Source organism: Pezoporus flaviventris, unplaced genomic scaffold, assembly GCF_033815535.1.
Source record: "Pezoporus flaviventris isolate CSIRO_AGI_PZ_B2104156 unplaced genomic scaffold, CSIRO_AGI_Pfla_v1 ptg000007l, whole genome shotgun sequence".
NCBI classification, from domain to species: domain Eukaryota; kingdom Metazoa; phylum Chordata; class Aves; order Psittaciformes; family Psittacidae; genus Pezoporus; species Pezoporus flaviventris.
The window spans coordinates 1759959-1785060 of NW_026892555.1; positions in this window are offsets into that span (position 1 = coordinate 1759959).

Genomic DNA, 25102 nt, shown 5'->3' on the forward strand with positions numbered 1-25102 from the left:
CAAAGGGGCATCCCCAGTCCTCAGACCGAATGGGTGGCAGGAACACTGGTTTTGTTAAACTCATCAAGGGTCCCAAAGACATCCTTTTCTCCCCTTACTAAATCAGTGCTTCGAGAAAGTGGATTCATGTATATCAGGAAATGAAGCCTTAAATACTCCCCCCCACACTCTTTGTTAAACAACTCTAGATTCACCCCTCAGCTGCTTTGCCAGGTACTTTCCCAACACTTTAATTCTCTGTACAAAGATGCATCAATTTATGCCTTTGCTCATTACCAGCCTGACTAACCCCTACATTGATGCAGCTTGTAGCTTTGACCTTTCCCCAGACCAACATTTGTGGTGTTTTCTTCCATTAGAAGTTCCACAATCCCCTTTTCTGTCCTATACTTGCTTGCCTTTGTCCTTCTCTTAGGCTTTTATTCTCCTAACAATCACCCCAAAGGGGGTCAGCAGCCCCAGCCCTGAGTAAACCTTTTGTAAAGGACTTAAGAAACTCACAGTTGTTCCACCTCTTAAGTTTCATTGATCTCTATAAAACAGCTCAGCAGCTCTGTTAAGGGTGTTACGTGGATGAATGCACAAAAAGGATGGCTCCAGCCGAAGGAGGGGAAAAGGAAATAAAAAGGAAAATATTGGGCATTTTTAAGGCCTTAATCAGTAAAAATTATGCATGAAATCAGAACTTCACATTTGTTTCCAGCACAAGGTCTTTTGTCACTGTCTTCTGAGGTCTACCACTGCTTGCTTGGGAGAGGGTTGGTTGATAGCTCAAGAAAGAGCTTTGAAGGTGTTTAAGTTCTCAAAGATGCATGGAGAATCCTGGTGGAAATTTCAGACCTCTTTTCTCCTTCAGCTACACACAAATATTAAGGATCCAGCCTTTAAAGGTACATCTGGAGATGTCTATGGAAGGAATCACATCATCTTTGGTGTTCCATAGAGAGAGATGGGCACAAGAAGTGACTCAGTTCTAAGGTGGGCTGAGTCAGCCTGGAAGATGCTGACCTTTTCTAATGAAAACCTCATCACTAAAAGGGCAATAAGCTTCCTATCCTTTCTTCTGTGAGTGTTCGTTTCTTCTCAGATGGCAGGTTCCTTGAAGGAATTACCTCTGACGAAGTATCTTGAAGTGGCACAAAGCATAATGCAGTCACATTTGATTCAGTGATGGAAATTACAGCAACAAACATCCTGGTAGTTTAATAGTTGGGTTTGTGTCTTGAAAGAGATGGCCTAAAACCTGCCTGTCAGCCTTAGGGAAGCTCAAGTGTGTATTCACCCAATCCTACACCCAACAAAAATATCAACTTCCACAACATGATTATTGCTGTTTTAGTAACATACAGAAACTTACAGCTAAATAATAGAGGAAATAATTCAGGTGGGTGTGTCTGAGATGAAAGATTAGAGGAAAAAATACATAATAGGTCAATAAAAAGGCAGCTATTGAAGAAAGAAATCAATGTAGGTCCACCTCTTTGCTGCACTCAGAAGCCACTCAGCGACAGATTCTGTTGCTGTCATGGTGTCACTGGTACCCAATGGAGCACAAAAGTATTTGGCATATGCATGCACTAGACTTGTCCGCAACAAGTGAGGCTAGGTGAGCTAATGTGTTAGGATAGTTCTACAGATGATATAAAAAATCCTACCAGGCCTTCAGGTTTATATAGAGAATGTTCCGCAAGGATCTTCCTCTGGACAATTTAGCAGTCAGAGGAGTTAATAATGTAAGTAAACTATAAAATGTCTCTTAATCTCTACTCTGGAATAAAAAGGAAATCAATACACAATTAGCTAAAAATATACTTTAATAAAAATTTTCCTTTCAGCACTAGAAAAACTTGAAGTGTAGACTTTGCCCTAGAACAGAGCCAAAGACTGAAAAGTATGCTTCTTAACATGAAAAAACCAGCTTCCCTATGGAGGGCCAAGTGTTTCCTCCTCCACATCCCTCTTCACTATCAACCTGGAGAAAAGAAGCTGTGTGGAGACCTCAGAGCAGCTTCCAGTGTCTGAAGGGGACTACAAGGATGCTGGAGAGGGACTCTTCATTAGGGACTGTAGTGATACCACAAGTGGTGATGGGTTCAAACTGAAACAGGGGAAGTTCAGGTTGGATATAAGGAAGAAGTTCTTTACTGTCAGGGTGGTGAGGAGCTGGTACAGGGTGCCCAGAGAAGTGTTAAATGCTCCATCCCTGGCAGTGTTCAAGGCCAGGTTGGAGAGAGCCTTGGGTGACATGGTCTAATGTGAGGTGTCCCTGGCCATGGCAGGGGGTTGGAACTGGATGATCTTAAGGTCCTTTCCAATCAGAAACATTCCATGATTCTATGCAGTCTTTCAACCCATTGTCTTGCCAGTGAAACCCATGCCATTTTACTGTTCCCTTCATTCTATACAACTCCTGTAGTCACTGACCCAGGCAGTCCTGGCTGTCTTTTGCAGCAGGTCCACTAGTCTATTCTCTGTTCATAATCCTTTCCCTCTATCAATATTTTTAGACTTCTCTTCCCAGGAAAACCCAGCTCATACTGGTGAGACTGTGATTGCTTCTGCATATTCATGTCCCAAATACCTCCTAAACTATTTGACTAATTTAAGACAACTCTCACCAAACACATACAGTTGGAGCAGAGTCAGTGCTCCCATCAAATGAACTGCCTGTTGCATGTCAGCTTTTACTATACAACGAGCCCACGTCTGTGGTATTATCAGAAAGGTATTATGGATGCTCACTACTGAAAGGAAAGCTTTGGTCACACCCTGTGCCAATCAAGAGAGACAAATCCAGGGGATTTCACTGATCAAAGAGGTATGGTCTTGTAATAGCTTCCTCCAGGATTTCAGGATAACTCACCAAAGGTGCAGTTTGCTGCCAGCTTAAGAAAAGCAAAGGCTGGTTTTACGTTGCCACCAAAGGGACAGTGCCACTTGCTCCAGCATCCTTAGTGGTTTGTTCATACAGCATCCCGTGTGTCAGCCCTGGTAAGTGTGCTCAAACACAGTGCCTGCTCCACACATGGATCCAGAGGAAAACCAACACAGAAAAGACAATCATTCTCAATCAGAAGAGGTAGAAGAAAGCGTGAGCCCGTCTCTGTTCACATCCATGGAAAGAACAATGTGTGTTTGGTAGCTGCACGGCAGGAAGCAAATTGAGCCAAATGTGAAGGCTGCGTGGAGACCTCATAGCATCCTTACAGTATCTGAAGGGGGGCTATAGGGATGCTGGGGAGGGACTCTTCATCAGGGACTGTAGTGACTGACTTAAACAGGGGAAGTTTAGATTGGATATAAAGAAGAAATTCTTTGCTGTAGGGGTGGTGAGGCACTGGAATGGGTTGCCCAGGGAAGCTGTGAATGCTCCATCCCTGGTGGTCAAGGCCAGGTTGGACAGAGCCTTGGGTGACATGGTCTAGTGTGAGGTGCCCCTGCCCGTGGCAGGGGGTTTGGAACTGGATGATCTTAAGGTCCTTTCCAACCCAAACTATTCTATGATTCTGTGTTGGTTTCCTCCATGCTCTGGACAGTGATTGCTTTCCTGTTTCCTAAAATCATGGCTTTTTAAACAAAACCATGTGCACACACAGGGAAAGCGGTGAAAGGAATGCCAGCTCAGAAGAATGAGCACTAATGTAATCTCAGGGCCAGTGATGTTCCATACCATACCTTCTTTGACTGCATCCTACCTACACAACTCCTTCCCTGCAGTTTCCCCATGCTGATTCTTATGGGAGACCACCCTGGTGCTGGATTCAGCACCCAAAGGAATTCTCTGCCAGCTTGCTCACACTGTGGGCACCACACAAACCTCAAGGCCATGGTGAACGCCAGTGATGTTTCAGTTGTCATGAGGTGTCCTGCAGTGTAAAAAAGGCCACCACAGTGCACCAAAGAACTTGGTGGCTTGGACAAATGATGACTGAATGGAAACATGAGCGGTCTACAAAACCATGCGGGGCCAAGAGATGCTGAATAAGGGAATGATCATTTACACCTGCTTCTAAATACATGGTCTAGAGTGAGGTGTACTGGCCCATGGCAAGGGGTCGGAACTGGATGATCTTCAGGTCCCTTCCAACCCAAACCATTCTGTGGTTCTAAGAAGAGAAGAAAACCACCACAAACACAAGGAAATACTTTTTCATACATGTGCTGAGCTGTGGAGGCTCAGGCTGGTGCTTGCATAGATTTGTGTTTGGATAAATTCACAGAAGACAAAGCCACATGGTGCTGCCTGGTACCATGACACCAGCTCTCATTCAGAAGATCCCTGACCTTTGCCAGGATTGGGATACACTAAGGATGTACTTCAATGCATTAACGCTGATCTTGCCCTTCCCTTGACATAGAATGGTTTGAGTTGGAAAGGAGCTTAAGGTCATCCAGGTCCAACCCCTTGCCATGGGCAGGGATGCCTCACACTAAACCATGTCACCCAAGGCTCTGTCCAACCTGGCCTTGAACACTGCCAGGGATGGAGCATTCACAGCTTCCCTCGGTATCTGCTTTGGCTGCTCAGGACTGCACTGTCCTTTGCTCCAACCCATGATTGCAGTTCTGCTGTCCTATCAAAAGGCTCATTCACAGATGTCTGAGGGATCACACAATAGGAGCTGGTTTATTTTATGTTCCATGTCATCCTCAACATGCCTTGGGTTGTCTTCTTCCCCTTGTCTGTACCCCTGGCTCTCTCCCTTCTATGCAGGACTCTCTTTCCCTTTCCCGTGCTGTCAGTGGAACTCCAACTCCCCCATACACCCTGCCTTGTCCTCCCCTTCACTCCCCTCCTTCTCTCACTCCTTTTCTTGCTGCTGTCAAGTTTTCCCACAGCATGGAGCCCACCTCAGCAAAAAGATGCCAAACAAAGGGGCTGACGTTATGCTTGTTGCCCACCAGCTCCTCCAGGCGCTCCCAGGGCTTTTGGCAGTACAGCTGCAGTGATTTTCTTATTTGCCTCTTAACCCTCTTGGCTTTCATTCAACAGTTGTCATTAACAGGAAAGGCTCTTGGTCTATTTAAAAGTGAATCAGAAAGGAGAGTGTTAACATTCAGAGTAGGGCTGTCTCCCCCTCCTTTTCCCTTCCCATCTTGTCCACACTCTTGTCCTTTACTGCAGCCGGTGGTGCTTTCTCATCCAATGCAGGAAATAAATGCAAGACCCATACACGGATGCAGCTGATCTGCCCCACATAGATTGTGCCCACCACCACCAGCTCCCCCCACAGCCCCATAGAATGACAAAGGAACCTTGCTCACTGACTCACCATGCCAGCTGAAGGAGGGGAGGGAAATAATAGTGCTTTGCATTCAGTTATAATAGTGGGCTCTGAGTCTGCTGGGAGATTGGCTGGCATTTCAGCAGCTGAGGGGGCTGCCCTGTGTCTGAGCTGTCACACTGACTCACCTGCCACAGCAGCAGCTCGGAAAGGCACCTTGGGAGGAGTGGGAGAAGGGAGAGGCAGGGGATGGAGGAATATGCAGGTTGAAGGAAGATGCGGTCCCACACACTCACTCCTCACCCTGTTCTACCCCATTGATGTGCACGTGGTGCCTTTCGAGTGTCATTCACTCTCCTTCATTCAGAAGCAGGACATAGACTCTGCTTGCTTCTCAGCCTCTCTCAGATCCCCATATTTATCACAGGATAATAGAGTATAAGGAAGCTCAAAGCAAGAAAAAGTCATTCTATCTGACCTGCTGCCTCACTTCACCGAAGCATCACTTTATAGGGGGAGAGGGCCTGTGCAGGACCTCAGAGCACTGTGTTTCCAAATGCTGGACTCTGCCATGGGGCTGGAGCACTTTGCCTTTAGCAAGGGATGCTCATGACCATCCCTGGTCAGTGGCTGGTAAATCACTGCAGTCCCTCACCCTGAGCACAGAGGCAGGATGCGAACTCTGAAGCTGTTTCTACAGGAGCTTCAAAGTCTTTATTTCAGTAGTTATAAGTGATTCTAATATCAATTGTAGAAAATAAGTGTTCATTGTATTACCAACTCCTTTTGCTCTTTGGAAATTTCCCCAGTGTTTTAGGACCACCAGGAATCAGGTTGCAGGACGCTGAATTCCTCTTCCTACCTTTTGTGCTGCTTCCTCTTCCTGCCACCCTATTCCTCCTTCCTTTTTCCCCCTATTTTTCATGTCATGTCTACTCTTCCAGCCCATTTCCACGTATTAAGAATCATAGACTCATAAAATACCAGGCTGGAAGGGACCTCAAGGATCATCTGGTCCAACCTTTCTTGGCAAAGCATGGATGTCCCAGCTGAATCTTAACTGGGTCCAACATGGGGCAATCCACCAGTGCCCTGGCAAGATCATTCCAGTATTTTTCCTTCTGTCTTTGCTGCTTCCTCCTGTTTGAGCAAGACCTCTGTATGAAAACAGGTTAGGAAACACATGAATATCTGCCTTTTTATTGACTCATCACCCAAGAGTAAATGAGAAAAAGAGTGATTATGCTTATGTTGTTTTTTTTTTTTTCCCACTTTATTTCATAAGCAGGTAATTTCTGCTTTAAATCTTTTTCCACTGCTTAGAGCCCACTCAGATCCCCTCATCCTTAACAACATCCTCAAAGGATTCCATTTATAGAATCATAGAATCACAGAATGGGTTGGGTTGGAAAGGACCTTAAGATCATCCAGTTCCAACCCCCTGCCATAGGCAGAGACACCTCACACTCAACCATATCACCCAAGGCTCTGTCCAACCTGGTCTTGAACACTGACAGGGATGGTGCATTCATCACTTCTTTGGGCAACCCATTCCAGTGCCTCAGCACCCTCACAGTAAAGAGCTTCCTCCTTAGCTCCAATCTAAACTTCCCCTGTTTCACTTTGAACCCATCACCCCTTGTCCTATCGCTCGAGTCCCTAATGAAGAGCTCCTCCCCAGCATCCTTGTAGCCCCCTTCACACACTGGAAGCCGCTATGAGGTCCCCACGCAGCTTCTCTTCTCCAGTCTCAACAGCCCCAACTTTCTCAGCCTGTCTTCATACAGGAGGTGCTCCAGCCCCTGATCATCCTCATTTCTGCTCTGAAGGTGTGTGAACGCAGCACTGAGTGGAAAGGGAACGTCTTGATAAAAGATTATCAAGAAATCAGTGAAGAAGGGTGAAGTAAAATGCCTCTAGGCCTGGGACCAGAGGAATGAACATCAGTGGTGCAGGGGGATGATGATAAGAGGTAATTAGCAGGAAAATATGATGATAAACAGTGTCATTGTTTGGTGTTCTATCACCTTGTTTGGCTAAAGCACCTATTGCCCTTGCTATAAGCCCTTGTACCGAAGCTTGGGGTTGAACACTGAGGTTTTCATGTGTGTTTTCAGCTCTTAAATGCTTCCAGATTAATAAGAGTGATGAATGGTAATTGATAAGTATCATAAACTGTAATAAACTTCCTTTCAATTCCAGACTTCATACAATCCTGAAAGCATCAGAATCCCAAAGACATTATTATTCAAGACATTAATCCTGAAAGAAGAAATCTAACAGTATGCAAACTGCAAACCACAGGACACCCATCCAAAGCAAACAGAGATGCAATGAGAGGGAAGTGCAAGAAACCACTAATTCCAAAGGATTTGATTTCCCCATACTGTGAGCACATGTAGAGGCTGTTTTCTTTCCCCCTACATAGAACACTTCAGCGCTGGATTTATACCCTGGGGTCTTGTTTGCTGCCTTGCTGCTTTGCTTCTGGATCTGACTTGAATGGCATAGGAATGATGGGTGGAAACTGGCGGTTTCACTCCTGTAAAAAGGAAAAGAGGAAAAGAAACAAAAGAATGAAATAAAAAGGAATAAAGGCGAACACCACAACAAGCTGGGAACTTTCTGTTCATTTCCTAGGCTTGCTCCTTTCATTTCTAATCAATATTGAGCTGGGATTGGTGTGCACGCTATGCTGTTATTTCATTTTAACTTGAACTGGAAAATCACTTCAGTGGTGTTTCCTGGTGGCAGGTACCATTCCCTCCATCTCTGACACACTGGATTTGCCTGGGAAATTCAGAAACAGACTTGAAAGCATCAGAAAAAAGTCAAAGAGCAACCCTTCGAAAAGAAGGAATGGGGAAAGTTAAGGCACCCATATGGCAAAGGGAGAAAGAAGGAGGTGGGAATGTGGTTTAGTGGACAAAGATCAGCTGGGTTTGTTCTGGATGATATTTTCCACAAGTGTTATTGTCTCTGGCATGCTGGGTAGTATCCTGAAGCCTTTCCTCTCCAGGTCCTGTTTCCATCTTCCCCTCTAGAGGGGTATGGGAGCTGCCATACTCTCCTGTGCTAACTCCATGGATTATATCGTATAGGAGTTGTTACCAGAGCTCGGTATCCCCATGTCAATTGCTTAAACCCTTTCTTTGCTATAAGAAGTTATTTTTAGTGGACGGAGAACCTTCACTTTGATGAGGTCCTCCTTCAAACAGCCAAATTTAAGGAGTCACAGATCAGGTATTTTCCAAGTGTTACCAAGATGGTCAGAAAGAAAGCATGATGCAGGTGAAAAACTCTGTTTTTCATGGGTTTACCTCCACTGGTTGGTTGAGTGCTTCTCTGCGCTCTGACTTCTCACAGCCCACACTTTGCTCCAGCAGGATAAACTGGCTCTGTCACCACGTGTTATTCAGCATGGAATTGTGGTCATCCATTCTGCACCCCTCTTTGCACGGAGCCTTGAGCAGCAAGGTGTCCCTGCCTGTGGCAACGGATTGGAACTGGATGAGCTTTAAGGTCCCTTTCAACCCAAACCATAGTGTGATTCTATGATTTACTCACCGGTGTTGGGCATTGACGTGGGGACCCTTTTCCATATCCTATTGAGTGGTCTGGCGATACGAAGTTGAGGGACCAAACTGCCATCTGTTTTGCTGCCCATCCTTGCTTATCCATCTCTTTCAGCACGACTTGCTTCTTATATTCTCTTACACTTTACACAGACATACTTGACTTATTCCTTTTTCTCTCCCCACATTCAACCTCAGTTTAGACTTTTTTGCCACCAGTTCTCTATTCTGAGCCTTCTCATCAACTTTTCTTCCTCTGCTGGTTGGTTCAACCCTTAGTGCTTTAGGCACCTTTAGAAAAGAAGTCATTAATATGTTAAGAGATGACTTTATTACTAAGATAATTAAAGCTTCCATGTGTCTTGTTTCTATTTCATCCTCTATGCTCTGCCTGACCTTCTGCTTGCAATTTTTTACCTGGTTTCCAGTTCATGTCTCAGCGGAAATGAATCCAAACTTCCTTAAATTAATGCTTTAAGGAAGTTTCATGAGACACATAGACTTTTTGACATTTCCTAGGTCTGGATTTACTCTTCATGCAGCAGAATTAGAATCTAAGAACAATCTTGGATTAGTTTGCTGGATTGATGGTCTTTCTTTTGAATATAGATAGATCTTGAGGTGTGTTTTGGGGTTCTTTTGGGGTTTTTTGTTTTCTTTTGTGTTTAGAGCTTCCTGCAGAGGAAGCCCAAGGTATGAATGAGGTGTCCATCAGCTTCCCCACCAGCTGGCTTCTGAATAATCAAAGCTTTAGCCATCCATAACTAACATTTGACAAGGACATCCCCTCCCAACAAAGTCTAACAAGTCATTCCCTTCCTAGCCTTTTAACCAGGACCCCAAGAAGTCTATACATCCTATGTTATCCATATAGCAGCTACCAAGCCCTATAGCAGGATGCAAGACGCTGCCCCTCTTGCCTCCACTAGTGTCAGAAGCAGCGTAAGAAGTTTCTCTCCCACACACAGTACTCGACTCTCCGCTTCTTATCCCACTGGGAATGCAGGCACAGCACACGCCCCCACATGCATTGCAGTCAGTAAAACACACCAGGCAAGATGCTGTTACCTAGGCAATGGTTATCACAAGTCTTTGGAAAAGGAATGGGGGGGGAGAAGTACAGGACAATGCAGGCTTGGAGTAGGAGAAAATGAAGCCACCAGAAGAGATCAAACTGAGTAAATAAGGCTTGAAATGGTGTGATACTGGCAGTTGGTTGCACTGGGAGATTGGGTTTTGGGTTAGATTGGTTTGTTCTGTGATGGACTGAAAGACTTTGGCTTTTTGATTTCTCACCACCCAGCTTGTGTACTTGTGGTCTAACCTTTGCAGAAGGGTGGGCTGCTGGACAGATTCCATATGGTGATATGGCTGGCCAAGATTTTAGACCGAGGCTCACCCTTCACACAGCTGGACATGATCAAGGTCTGTAAGGATATGTGACCTGAAGATTTTCCATGTGGTCTCCCATAGCAGAGGTATCTCTCTTGCTGGTCTTTACTCCAGACATAGTTTCTCCAAACAAGCCCTAAAAGACACCCAAAATGAGCTTATAGCATAACCCTTCTGAAACAGAAACTTAACTGGAAGTAATCCCAGAGGTTGCAGGCTCTCACCTCCATTCTGACCACTGATACGTGTTTCCAGTCTGAGCTTCTCTCTCCAGTCACTGCTGCAAAGCCTAATGATAGAAAAGTTAAGCTCAGGCATTAGTACGTGGCTTACACAGGGATAACTCAAGCTTACAACTGCAGAGCTAATGAGCACTTCTGTGAAGCTTCAAAGCCCTTCAGAGGCAAGATCTGAACTATTCTATGGCATGTTCTTGTGCATGTAAATAGCATTCTATACTGAAATCATAGTGAAACAAGCCTGTTCCAGCAGAACCACACAGCGAACAACAAAACCAGCTGCAAACTCAAGTCTTATGAGGTATCTTGTTACCTGATGCCATCTAATTCCTTTTTGCTGTGCCTGTGCTTGACAATGCAATGACAATTTAATAGTCCTTTCTATGGACATGGGATGCAGCAAAAAGACCCTTACGCTGTGTAAAAGCCCTGTTTGTTCCCCTTGTGATCACACAGTCGTCATAGAATCATAAAATTATAGAATGGTTTGGGTTGGGTTGGAAGGGACCTTAAAGCTCAACCATTTCCAACCCTCTGCCACAGGCAGGGACACCTTCCACTGGAGCAGCTTGCTCCAAGCCCCTGTGTCCAACCTGGCCTTGAACACTGCCAGGGATGGAGCATTTACCACTTCTTTGTACAACCCATTCCAGTGCTCCACCACCCTCACAGTAGTCACAAATAGACTGCTTAGATGCCCTGCTTCATGGCGCTAGGTGGGCATCATACGAATGCAGAAGACACAACAGGATGCAATCTTTCCCTTTCCTCTTCTAGCATTGCAAGGAGTGAAGCTTATGAAAGGAAAGCTTGTGGGGAGGACACAATGCTCTGCTCGCTGCTTTCATTGCCAGTCATTTTCATATCAACAAGAAGGGAAATGTGGAAAAGAAGACTTGAGAAAAAAGGGAAATACACAGAACACTCCCCCCCACACACGTAAGAAATGCCAATACTTCCCCTCCCCAGCAGCAAGACACTCACAGGGAGGAGATGGATTTTGCTTGCTTGCAGCATTTCCTGTGTCTGCCTCCCCACCGGGTCTTTGTGGTTTAGTGAAAGGGAAAGGATGTTGTGCATGAAAGGGACCAAGCTGCCTGGGCGGAAAAGCGATGGGGGAGGACCAGAGAGAGAGGAAAAGGAAGAGGGAATAATAAAGGATACACAAACATCTTGCACTAATAGAAGGATCCGGAGCATTTAAACCACTTGGGTTTTTTCATTCCTCCCCAAAACAAGGGTGTTGATTGGTGGCCAAAATGACGTTTTGGTGGTTACCAAGGTGGTGGAGGAATGAAAGTGGGGAGGGAATGACGCATTTTCTGTGCATGGCTTGAAAGGAGATCCAGCATGGCAGAGAAAGGGAGGCCTTGTTAACACAGCAGTGGGGTGGTCCTTGTGATGGATGATCCAGACAAGAATCCTTGGCACCCCCCCTGCTTTGCTGTGAAGTAAGGCTGTAGCCTGAAGAGAGCACTGGGATCCCTCCTAAGTTAAAGTGAACACAGACCAACTCAGAGCCCAGGGGATTTTTAAGGCAAGAAGTTGCTTAAATTCAGGGGATCTGCTATAAGGAGGGTCTACTCAAGGGGGGTTCACCTCACCTCTTCTTTTAAATAGCAATGGTGGGTGTAAAAACAGTGGGACTGAAGTACAGGGGTTGTATTTGTTGTAAATGACCTGAACCAGGCTTTTAACATGATCGGCAATCCCACTTCCAAGATGTGCAGAAACTTCCGAATGGCAGGCTGGTAAATACAGCTCACAAGAGGTTACCCCGTTGGTGTGATATGGCTTGCAGGGGTATTTTGTTCCCAATGAGACCAACAGTGTGGAGAAAGGTCTCTGTGCTGAGTTTTGTTTCTGATCTATCTTTCTTCCACGGCTGGGTACAGAACTTCAGCCTTGTGTTAGAGCCCAGCACACCACAATTTGCCATGACAAGGAACAGCAGCATTTGATTGCAGAGAGAGCTAGAAAGGTTTGCTAGAACTTTCTCAGTCCCAAAAGGCATTTCCAAGCCATGTCTTTTGAAAAGTGGTGATTTAAGAGTTTCTATTCTCTGTCATGAGTCACTTTTCAAAGAAAGCTCTTATGAAATACGTACCTTCGTTTCAATTCTAGGTTTGGAGCCCATCTGTCCTTGTCTCCCCTCTGGGGAGATAAGGACCTCCCTCTTATCTCTTTCTCATGGAAGACATACCTCACTCAAGAGGGGGATGCAGGTAGCTGATCTCGTTTAAGCACTGATGTTAAGTATGTAGGTGGGAAGCACGCAGTCCTGGCTTGTTCATTTGAAGATATCCACCTACCTCTGTGTTTAGCACATGTGCCATCAACCTGGACCATGAACTGAATCAAGGCCAGCTCACTGGATTGTGTTTTACCACTGACTTCTTTGTGTAACACAGTATGAAACACTTAGGACAGGGCAGGAGAAACAGAAATGTGCTGAAAAGCTTATTCTAAAAGCTGTTCCACAGTCCTTAACCTTGGTGCATGTCAGCAGTCTTGACAAATCCTTGTATGTGACCATTACTCATACCGAGGCAACCTAGAAGTTGTCACACCACCACTAACCCTGGACTGTGTGTTCTTTGCTTTGCTTGCAAAACCTTTAAAGAATAAGCAGATGCATCTATTCAAACATCTCCAACAAGCATTGTGAATAAGCAGCCTTTGGTTCTTGTAGAGGATTTTCAGAGAGAGAGTCTTTAAAAGAGTAAATTATGGAGAGGGGTTCTGTGTCACGTTACAGTCATCTTTGCTGAGCCCAGTCAAATGGGAAAGAAGTTATAACTATTCTATGATTCTAAGTTAGTGTGAATAGAAAAGCATCTCCAAAATAAAGACACAAATGACAAAGAGCAGCAGCCAATGTTAAGTGACCAGTGAGTGGGCAAAAGACTGTGTAACAAACAAAACCTCAGAAGATGAGTGTGACCAGCAGGGTGAAGGAGGTGATCCTGCCCCTCTACTCTGCTTTGTGAAACCTCACCTGGAGTATTGTGTGCAGTTCTGGTGTCCTCAACATAAAAAGGACATGGAACTGTTGGAACAAGTCCAGAGGAGGCCATGAGGATGATCAGGGGCTGGAGCACCTCCCGTATGGAGACAGACTGAGAAAGTTGGGGCTGTTCAGCCTGGAGAAGAGAAGCTGCGTGGATACCTCAGAGCAGCTTCCAGTATCTGAAGGGGGCCTATAGGGATGCTGGGGAGGGACTCTTCATGAGGGACTGTAGTGATAGGACAAGGTGTGATGGGTTCAAACTGAAACAGAGGAAGTTCAGGTTGGAGATAAGGAAGTTCTTTAGTGTGAGGGTGGTGAGGCACTGGAATGGGTTGCCCAGGGAAGTGGTAAATGCTCCATCCCTGTCAGTGTTCAAGACCAGGTTGGACAGAGCCTTGGGTGACATGGTTTCGTATGAGGTGTCGCTGCCCATGGCAGAGGGGTTGGAACTGGATGATCTTAAGGTCCTTTCCAGCCCTAAGTATTCTGTGATTCTATGATTCTGTGAGAGGAGAACAGCTTACTGCCAACATCTATCAGGGTCTCCAGACAACATTAGAACAGTTACAAAAGCAAGACAGAGAAGTATCAAACCTTTCCAATAAGCAGTCCAAGCTGTTAGATTTCAAGCTGATAGAAGATGACAATTTGCAGGCATAACAGTTAAGTTAGTTACACCAGGACCATTTATCATAATCAGCTGCAGGGTGTTAGAGCCCTGCAGGAGGAACAGCAAATATCAAAAGAAGGATGCTGTCTGGTGTTTATGGATTTCCAGAAAACCAGCTGCTAAGAAAAAAATAACACATCCAGACAAGAAAACAGAGAGGAGAACACAGAAGCGCTGAGATGGGATCTAAATATCAGCTCCAGCTCTCTTATCGAAAAAGAGCCTCCTCAAAACAGGGAGGCTACTAGCTATCAGAATGTCTCAACTCTGTCTACAGCCAACATCCAACAATATCGCTTTTAGTCGAAGTCTATCTGGATGTGGGATTAATCTGTTCCTTACAGGTCAGTATTTTGTGGAAATTTCTTATTCATCTGTCTCTGATTAAAAGAAACAAAACAAAAATCATAGAATCACAGAACGGTTTGGGTGGGAAAGGACCTAAAGGTCATCCAGTTCCAACCCCCTGCCATGGGCAGGGACATCTCACACTAAACCATGTCACCCAAGGCTGTGTCCAACCTGGCCTTGAACAGTGCCAGGGATGGAGCATTCACAACTTCCTTGGGCAGCCTGTTCCAGTGCCTCAGCACCCTCACAGTAAAGAACTTCTTTATATCCAACCTGAAAAAACATCTTTTTTTTTCCCTTCTATTTTTAGTTTTAAACAATTTCTAAACCAGAACAATTGCTTATTGAACACAAATGAAAAAGGCACCACCCTAAATACCAAAGATTTGTCTGGAGCTATTGGACCTTTACCGTATGAACTTTTGTGTCTCAAAGCAATGCCGCATGGTGACATCAGAGTATAAATTTAGTTCCCACCACATACCAATCACATCCCCCTATTATGGAGAACATACCTTAGACATCTTGAGCCTCCAACCCTCCTTCTCCCTTTTCTCTGGCTCAAATCTCATCTCCGTAAGAGGATTTAATTCGATGTACGCATCTCCTTTTTTTGCTGATGTTGTTTTATCCCTTGTCTCTAGTGGCAATGCATTATCTTTAACTCTTCTCCAAGCACTCAAGATGAGGGGAAAGCTGCAGAAAATAAATTAGACTAAAATAAACTCCGATTGGAAATGCTAAGTACGGCATGTTCTTGCTTTAGGAAAATGAAATACTTCATTCACATTCCTGAAACAGGACTTGGGACAATTTCAAGTGTTGTGACTTTTTTTAAATCCTCCAAAAATAGTGAGGGAGTTGTTATAAATTCTTACTTTTCTCATAGGATAAAGAATGCATTCATTATTAATGTATAGCAAAGCTTTCCTCTCTAGCTATGCATTTCATCAGGCCTGGGCCTCAATAGCTAACAAGTCCATGTATTTCATGTGATTTTTGTCAAGTATTAGATATATTAGATGGTCACTTAGTGACCACCTGAACAAATCTATGTTGCCATTAATAACATCAAGACTGGAATGTTGGTGCACCTTCCATACCTTTATATATGAATCTTGGTTTCTGCTAGAAGATCTAATCTAATTTGGAAGACAATCTAAATAACAGACCCCAAACCATCCATTTGAACAGTCCTGCTAGATGCTTTAGCGAAAGGGATGGGGAGATGCTTACCAATATTAATGGTGTCTGCACCACCCTAGCGAAAACACCCTAGTGCTAAGTTAGCACCAACATCTAATATGTTCCCTGGTGCAACCTCTGACTTTAATGATCCCAGAGCTGTACTCAGGATGCTGAAGCAGGACAGACAGAAATGGACAGACTGAATTGGGGTACCCAGAAAAGATGTGGACTCCACCTTTCTATGTGTTTCATTTGTGGTCCAAAAACAATTTTGGTTAGAGATCTTCCATTCCCTATGTCTTTATTTCAAGGCACAGTATTCATGTGGATGAACTTCAGACAAAACTGTGCAGCACAAGGATGTTTCAGGCTGCAGGACCCTCAACTCAAGGAATAATCTTCCATAATCATCCATAGGATTGGCAAGGCAAAAAATGCAGGTATATAGGAACAGAGGGTGCGGTCTCCTGGGGGTACACAGGGTCAAGAGAAGCCCCTCTCCCTTAACTCTAACAGCTCGCTTTTCTCCTTCATTTTCCCTACCCAAACTGGTCCTCTTAGACCTCTATCCCATCTAAGTAATTCCTCCTTTCTGTTTGCTTCATCTTAAAATCCATGCCTGGTCCACCCTTCCAAGTCACATCCCTCCCCTAATTTGTTCTTTTCCAAAGCTCCCCAGTTGGTGCTTGTGCTCTCCATCCATCTTTACATGATATTCTGTCTCCTTGTCCTAAAAGGCCTAGGGATGACCAAAGGCTGCTGCCTCCTTTTAGATCAGCCAGAAACCTTGAAGCAGAGCACTTTGAAACAACAGAGCAGGGGCATATTATGTGTTTTGAGGATGGCTTCAGTGGAGGCAGAAAGAGAGCAGAAAGAACCCTGTGGCACAGAGACTTTTTGCCCCTTACATCTCTTCCCTCTTCTTCCTAAGACTCCTCTACTCATTTCTTACAAGACATAATGGAGAAGGGTAATGGGGTCACTGTAAGTGGACTATGTCCAGCTCCACAGCTTGATAACATCTGTAGCAAGGGAAAGAGTAATGCACACGGGATTTCTGCTGTGTCACTCAGCAGACTTGGCAGAAACTTAACGACAGGTCTGGAAACCTTGGGATGATTAAATTGTAATAAATAATACTTAGAAAGGTCTGCAACTGGTTTGAATCAGTTACATTCCAGAAGTGATTTGTTAAAAAGAGATGAAAAGGTTGATAAATGGTTATAATAAAGTCACCACTTACCAACCCTTTAGGATATCCTGTTTAGATGCCCTCCCTCCTCAGCTTTAAAAGGGAGGGTGGTTGTCTCAGCCACAGACAAGGCAAAACACTGTGGGCAATCCTGCAAACTATTTCTTTTGTATCGCATCAGTTTCTCTTGTGCTACTCAGAAGTTACTCCCAGATGATAGGCTTTTTGGTAAGTGACAAGCTCTGACCTTTGAGTTTCTGATAAGCCCCATTTGTTTCATTGATATCCAGGCAAACCTACCTAATTTTTCACTGTGGACCAGCTGACAGGTCCTGTTTAGTCTGTGGCTGGGGAGCACTCCAGGTTCTCAGACCTGTCAAGTCATATATTGAATAAGAGTCATACTGCTGACTCTCACCTTGTGTTACCCAGCGGGATGGCTGGTGTATAACTCACTTTGAGCACTGTTCTGCCTCTGCACTGCAGCCATGCTGAACCCTCAACTGGTGGTGCAGAGGCTACAATGCTGGGTGGTGTAACTGGTACGATGCCTCATGTTAGGACATGATGCTTGGAAGAGCTGTGCTGAAAGGTCTCCCCTTCCCTGCTGCTGCTGCTGAGATCAAGGTTTCCTCTCTGTATGCACAACTGTGGCCTTCTCTCTTGCCCAAAGGAGGAGAGTGGAGTCATCAGTCACAGTTTTGTCCCCCTGTGCCAGAACTATGAAAAGCAACTGCTGAGTGAGCATCCAACAGGCCCTGAACACTGCTAGGGATGGAGCATTTACTACTTTGGCCACCCTGTGCCAGTGCCTCAGCACCCTCACAATAAAGAACTTCTTTATATCCAACCTGAACATTCCTTGTTTCAGTTTGAACCCATCACCCCTTGTTCTATCACGACAGTCCGTGATGAAGAGTCCCTCTCCAGCATCCTTGTAGCCCCCTTCAGACACTGGAAGCTGCTCTGAGGTCTCCACGCAGCTTCTCTTCTCCAGGCTCAACAGCCCCATCTTTCTCAGCCTGCCTCCATACAGGAAGTGCTCCAGCCCCTGATCATCTTCATGGCCTCCTCTGGACTTGCTCTAACAGTTCCATGTCCTCTTTATGCTGGGGAGACCAGAACTGCACACAGTGCTGCCAGTGGGGTCTTACCGGAGCAGAACAGAGGGGCAGGATCACCTCCTTCGACCTGCTGCTCACACAGGGACATGAAGCCTTCCTCCCTACAATCTCTTTCTTTCCTGGGGAACACGTTGCCTTAGTGGGACTTCCTACCATGGCAAATCCTGAAGCCCGCAATTAACTTTTACCTAGTTATTATTCCAGTAGACTGGATTGTCTGCTTAAAAGAGACATGAAGGACAATCTTCTAACCTCTAGATTTTGCACCTCATTAGGAACAGTACAAACTAGGAGCAATAAGAGACAAAAAAAAAAGACAGTAAATCTCTATTTCCAAAGTAGCACTCAGTACATTTAAACAGCTTCATAAAGACAGCGCCAAAACCAAATGGTTGATTAAATGAAATCAGAATAAATAAACAAGAGAAACAACGGGAAAGCAGAGCTAAGACTTGGCTGTGACTGGTATTATTAGGGACGGAAAAACAGTTCATTTAAATTTTAAGAAGGATGTCATTTGTCACAGTGGTTTCATTTGAACAGATCTGTTCTGCCCGTGACACATCGCTGGACATCCTCTTTGTGAAGCCAACAGGGAAAATCAGTGTTATTTTAGCAGCCCTGTGCTATGATGAGATTGGGACGTATTGATGTGAAGTTTTCCTGTTAGAGAGAGCACTCTGGGCAGTATTTATTTCTGCATGTAAAGAGTTTTGTGTGTCACAACACACTGAAGCCTGCTGAAGCCACTTGTATCTTGATGTCCAAGAATGTCCATATTGGGATGTCACAGAGGCAGGGATATATCACAGCACCAAATCCTCAGCAGAGTTGTTACTGGTACCATTGTATGTGGGGAGATGGTCAGGGATAAAGTGAGAAACCATCTGAGCTTCACCCAGCCTTAAAATTCCTTAAAATTCCATCATGGTTTCTTAATGCATCTTCTCCATCTTCACATGATGACTCCAGAATGTTCAGTCTTTTATGAATGGAAACAGGGGTCATCACTGCAGTATGTCCCTGCATGATGATTTCTGGTTTACAAGCCTGCCTTTTCCCCTCAAACACTCAGGAAATGTTACCAGTGGTCCATGCTATTCTTTCTCCAACTCATCGATATTCATTTAAGAGGACTCTACGGGCATTGATTGGGAAAATACTCACATTAGCAGCACAAATGAACACAAAAGGAAAATCAAAATGGACAGCCCAGTGGACCAGGGTCCTCCACAACACTGAAGCTCCCAAATTCCTCAGGTTCTTCTTGATAACCCCTGGGTTCCCACCCATCCTGTCTTCAGCTCCTTTCATGTTCCCTTATTACGAGTTTAGCAAGAAGCAGAGGAGGCAATAATGCCCTCAGGGTGCGCACACGTTGCCTGATGAACCACCAGACCAAGAAGAGGTCATTTTGGCTTTCATGCTAAAACTCTGCCCTTTATAGACCCACAGATGTAGTCTTGCTCTCCATTTCTAAGAACAACTTCTTGGGATCTGGGTTATTCTTTCAGTCTCCTTGAAACTGGCAAGCAGTATTAGGAGGGAGAAGGAGGACTGACAGTGAGCTAAGACAGGTAACAGTTACAGTGTGATCATGCTAAAAATGAGACTCAAGGTAAAGAACCATTGCTGAAATGCACCCAAAGGTTTAGCTACCTGTCGGTCCACATTTGAGTGCAGTTAAACGGATTTGAATCAATCTAACTTCCAGCAGGATGCTACAGTGTGATACCTGCATCTGTAGGCAAAGAAAAGCAGTGCCTTGGGAAACCTTCTCCAGTCTGCTCCCAGCTGGAACAGGTTGTCCTGTGAAGTTGTGGATGCCCCATCCCTGGAAGTGTTCAAGGCCAGGTTGGACAGGGCTTGGAGCAAGCTGATGTCCTTGCCCATGTTGGAAGTGGGGTAAGTGGGAAGGTGGTGACTGATCTTTGAAGGTCCCTCCCAACCCAAATCATTCAGTGATTTGATGCGAGCAAGTCACCCCATTCTCTCCATATAGGAAGTGGAGATTGGGGACAATGCCTATAATAGCTCAGGTCACGGACTAACTTCCATAGATTTCTCACTGACTGTATCTGGAGCCTTAATACTCTGCTCCTAGAGAGACCTGCATTCTGAATACATAATACAGGGCTTAGTTGCCTTAACATGGCATGTGGTGCCACTTCAAAACACTGATGACAGTCCAGAAGGGTGCAGGTCTTCTACAGGTTCTATGTCATCTCTGCCAGCCCTGTGCAGATGTCTTGGATCCCAAGTGTGTGAAACTTCCATGTATTTGCAAGTGAACCCCATGGTGGAACCTAATGTATGTGAGAAGCATCACATACACAGTGCCTAAAGTTTTAATGGGCTAAAGGCTTTTCAGGCAGTGATAAAATCTTCCTGTCCTTTGTACAGTGCAAATGCTACACATTAGGATTGCTGATCTGCTCACATTAGTTTCAGTCGTGATAATAATAATAATAATGAAAAGAACTCAGATGTTCAAGTTCAGCCTTTTAGAGACTGTGACCACAAAGTCTAACAGTAAGAAACAGCCCCATCTGCTTTCCCATCTGAAATTAGCTGGAAATAGTCTTGTTAGCCATTTGGCCCAAGTATGTCAGCTGAAACTGCTCCTGCACATATGCTTTTCAAAATATATTAGCTGTATTTTATAGGGGTTTGGCAAAACATTTTTCCATCACGATTTGCAAAGTCATCAAAACCTCAGCCTCCCTTGAAGAATGCACTGATTTCAATTCAGGGTTACTTGAAATAAAGCTTTTACATAATAAATTTTAGCATTTAGTTGTTAGAGTTATTTTATTTGAAATATATTTAAGGCTACATTGTGTATTCTAATTTATTTTATGTTAGAAGCTTATTTATTATGTTGTCTTTTATTCTGCATTTATGCTCATGTTTCATTTTATATTCACTTTTGTATTTGAATTCCATATCCTACAGTTTTATCCAGTAAAAACTGAAATACTGTAAGTCAAACAAAAATAAATGTTGAAATGGTTTTAGTGTATATTCTCATAGTCCAAAAATGTGATGCTTTCTTAAATGCACATGAGAGGCAAATATCAGAACATTGCATTGTATTTCAGATTGCAATGGAAAAAAAAATCAGAGCTACTGAATTCCCCTTAAAGCTGGGACCCGATAGCTCTACCAGCTGACTATATATGCTGATCTATATATTTTATCTATACATTTATTCTATATATATATTAATAACCCAAATATGTCTTTTTTTAATACTACAGACATTGGTTATGTCATTAAAAATGGATTCACAAATATTTTTGCTTTTGTGAATAAACACTCCATTTTGCTGTAATTTTTTTTAATTACATCAATATTATGCCTTCATGTTTGATATGGAATGTTGCCACTCTGAGGTTTTGAATCCTCTTCAGTCTGATTCTAGATACATCTTGCTTCTTGTTAGAACTAAAGAACGCACAGATACAGCATAAGCATACGTGGCATTTGCTATTCCTTTTCCTCAGGCTGAAAACATCGATTTCCTCAGTAAGGGAGAAGAAGCAGAACAATGCAAATGTTGCTAATTACCCACACACTGCAAAATCAGAAGAAGAAGTAAAATTCTGAAAACTACCACACACCGACAATGTGAGAGATCTTTTCTTTGCCTGTAACTATTCAGCAAGTATTGAGTTGACAAACACACTTGGTGAGGGTCAGGATTCATTCATCACCAGTGTTTCAAACAAAATAGGCATAGTAAACCTATTTCATAGAATCACAGAAAGATTTGGGTTGGAAAGGACCTTAAGATCATCCAGTTCCAACCCCCTGCCATGGGCAGGGACATCTCGCACTAGATCATGTCACCCAAGGCTGTGTCCAACCTGGCCTTGAACACTGACAGGGATGGTGCATTTACTCTGGGCATCATGTACCCAGAGTAAATGCTCAGATCTCACCACCCTCACAGTAAAGAACTCTTCCTTATCTCCAACCTGAACTTCCCCTGTTTCAGTTTGAACCCATCACCCCTTGTCCTAGCGCTACAGTCCCTGATGAAGAATCCCTCTCCAGCATCCTTGTAGGCCCCAGCTTATCCTTCCTTACATTGCTGGCTCAGACAAAACCCCTGAAGTACAGTAATCTGCCTTCCTATATCGCAATGAACAGAGCATTAGGTAGAGATCTGCTTTCCCTTATGATTGCTTTTTAATGTCTTTTCACTACAGCAGATAGACCTGACGTCATTAAGCCTGTTGTTATTATATTTTGAGAGGATTACTAAACACATAATTGATATCAGTTTTCCTTCCCTTATAGATTTGGGAAGTTTGGTGGTATTTATATAAGCGTTTTCTTCTATGTATTCTGTGAGACAAGAGAGCAAATCCGTCTTATTTCATTGCCTCAGTCAATGCTGATGTGTGCTTTGGTTTGCTTTTGCTTTCCTTTTCTAGATACGGAAGATTGTTTCATAAAACACTAAATTTTATGCAGATATTAAAAGGCTGATAAAGTTGAGTGCTGAGAAGAATCGATGCAGAAACATGTCAAGGAAAACCACTTCCAGCTGACAGGCTATTACAACGGCTCTCCCATTCTCACTTCTTTTTTCATACTCACTAGTGAATGCTCTTTATCTTTTCTTCCTTCAGATCTTCCTTGAAATTCCCTGTTTCCCAAATCTGATGAGTAGAGATAACATCAATCATTCTGACAGTACTACAGTGAGGATCTCAGGCAGATATAGATGGACAAGCAAACACTGTAGACACTGTATGTGAACTCATGCTGGAGTTGCATGACACTTTCCATCCAACATGGGCAAGTAGTAAAAGGCAAAGCTGGACCTGACATCTCAGTGCCTGCACCATGGTTCCTACACCCTGGGGAAAGGGACTTCCCTGTTTTAGATGGGTATAGGTTGAATGAGATGGGTGGGAAGTAGGCTCTAATACATATATAGTATGTCTAATGGTACATACTGAGGTGCCTTTTCTACTTCTCAAGCAAAGCCCAGACCTCCATAATGAAGAGCTGGCTGTGAAGGAGGCAGCATGGTGTGCGCAAACTCCTTTGCAAAACCCTCCATGGTCTGCTAGATCTCTTCTTAGAGTCATCGGCAAAGGTGTGGCTGTATATTCAACAGTGGGGAAGTGGGGAAAGAAGGCAAAAAGAAAACAACCTGTAAAAACAAGTGCCAGACCCTCAAAGCAGGAGGGATATTGAGCAGAAGCAGCTCTGCCCATTGCAGAAACACCTTTCCACAGCTTGGAGCCTCAGCAAATACTGTCTAATGGAAGCAGCAGGGGCTTCCAGCAGCATCGTTGACAGCTTAACACAAAGGTTATACATGTCCCCTCTTCCAATCTCATTTTCCAGCCTGAGGAATGAACTCAGAGATGAGTTCGACACGTTTCAGTTTCCATACCTCAAAACCAACCTTTTCACTCCAGTTGCTCTTTGCCCCATCTGATCCATGGGCAGTATTTCCCCAGAACAAGCTGGAATCACCTGCCCACAATAGCCCGGGAGGAGTCCTCACACAAGGCACTCAACTATGCACAATTTCGTGGGCACTGCTGACTTGGGTCCCAAGTTGGTGCAAGCTGGTGCCCTGAACTGGGAAAGACCAGAACGATGAATACTGATTTACATCCTACCTCACCTCACAGAGCTGTATATCTGTATTCTCCTCAGCATGGTGGAGATGTCTCATGTGCTCTGAGCCATGCTCAACTGTTCTTCACAGGAATAGTGAGCAGGCTTTTACATTTGCCACAGTGTTAATTTCCCATTTTCTTGGGTTTGGTAGGTGGAGGCTGCTCATAAGTGTTTCCATTGCACTGAGTATGCACATACTATTTTGTTGTCTTCTACCTCCTCTTTTGCCTTGGTTTTCCTCACCTTTAAGAGCATTTGGATCACAGAGAAACCCAACCAGTCTCTCAGCATGCAGCCACACTGTCAAGTGGCTGAGTTTTCAGTTTACTTTGTAGTCCTGGTCCCTTAGGGGCAATATAGATGCAGTCTTCTCCAAAGGGGATTTAGCAAGGCAAAACCAGAGAATCATGGAATCATTTAGGTTGGAAAAGACTGTTAAGATTACCAAGTCCAACCATTAACCCAGCACTGCCAATTCCGCCACTAAACCATGTCCCTAAGCATCACATCTACATGTCCCTTAAATACCTCCATGGGGGTGGTGACTCAGGGGTGGTGACTCAGCCACTTCCCAATGACCACACTGAGGTCCTAACCCATCACCCAATAGGGGCAGCCCATAACACCTTTGGAAGAAAGTGAGAATTCACTTAAATGCTGTGCATTATGGGTTTTAAATCCTATGAGTAGGGGACTTTTACACCTCCTAACAGAGACCCTTGTATCATGCACAACATTTTTATGTCCTGAGTGGTGAAGCTGCTGGTAAATCATCTACTTAACTAGGGGGGGAGGCCCACAATTAGAAAACAGTAATAAATCATCCTGTGATTTAATATCTGGAGTTAATTTCAGACACATGCAGCAGAAAAGGGGAGGAGGGAAGAAGGACCATTAAGAAAATCCTATTTTGTTCCAAAGCAATCAAGCTGCATGTAATGAGGACCAGCAGGGACAGGTATTCAAGGAAGCAGCGTGGTTTCCTGCATTCAGCTCTGGGTCCCCAGCGTAAGGATGTGGACCTGCGGGAGGAATTCTAGAGGAGGCCATGGAGATGCTGCAAGGGCTGGAGCAGCTCTGCTCTGGAGCCAGGCTGAGAGAGCTGGGCTGAGGCAGCCTGGAGAAGAGAAGGCTCCTGAAGGGGAGACCTGAGAGCAGCTCAAGGGGCTGCAGGAAAGCTGGAGAGGGGCTTTGGACAAGGGCCTGTAGGGACAGGCCAAGGGGAATGGCTTTAACCTGCCAGAGGGGAGACTGAGATGAGCTCTTAGGCAGAAGCTCTTCCCTGTGAGGGTGCTGAGGTGCTGGCACAGGGTGCCCAGAGAAGCTGTGGCTGCCCCATCCCTGGCAGTGTTCAAGGCCAGGTTGGACACAGGGGCTTGGAGCAAGCTGCTCTAGTGGAAGGTGTCCCTGCCCATGGCAGGGGTTGGAACTGGAGGAGCTTTGAGCTTGCTTCCAACCCAAACCATTCTGTGACTCTATGAAAATGA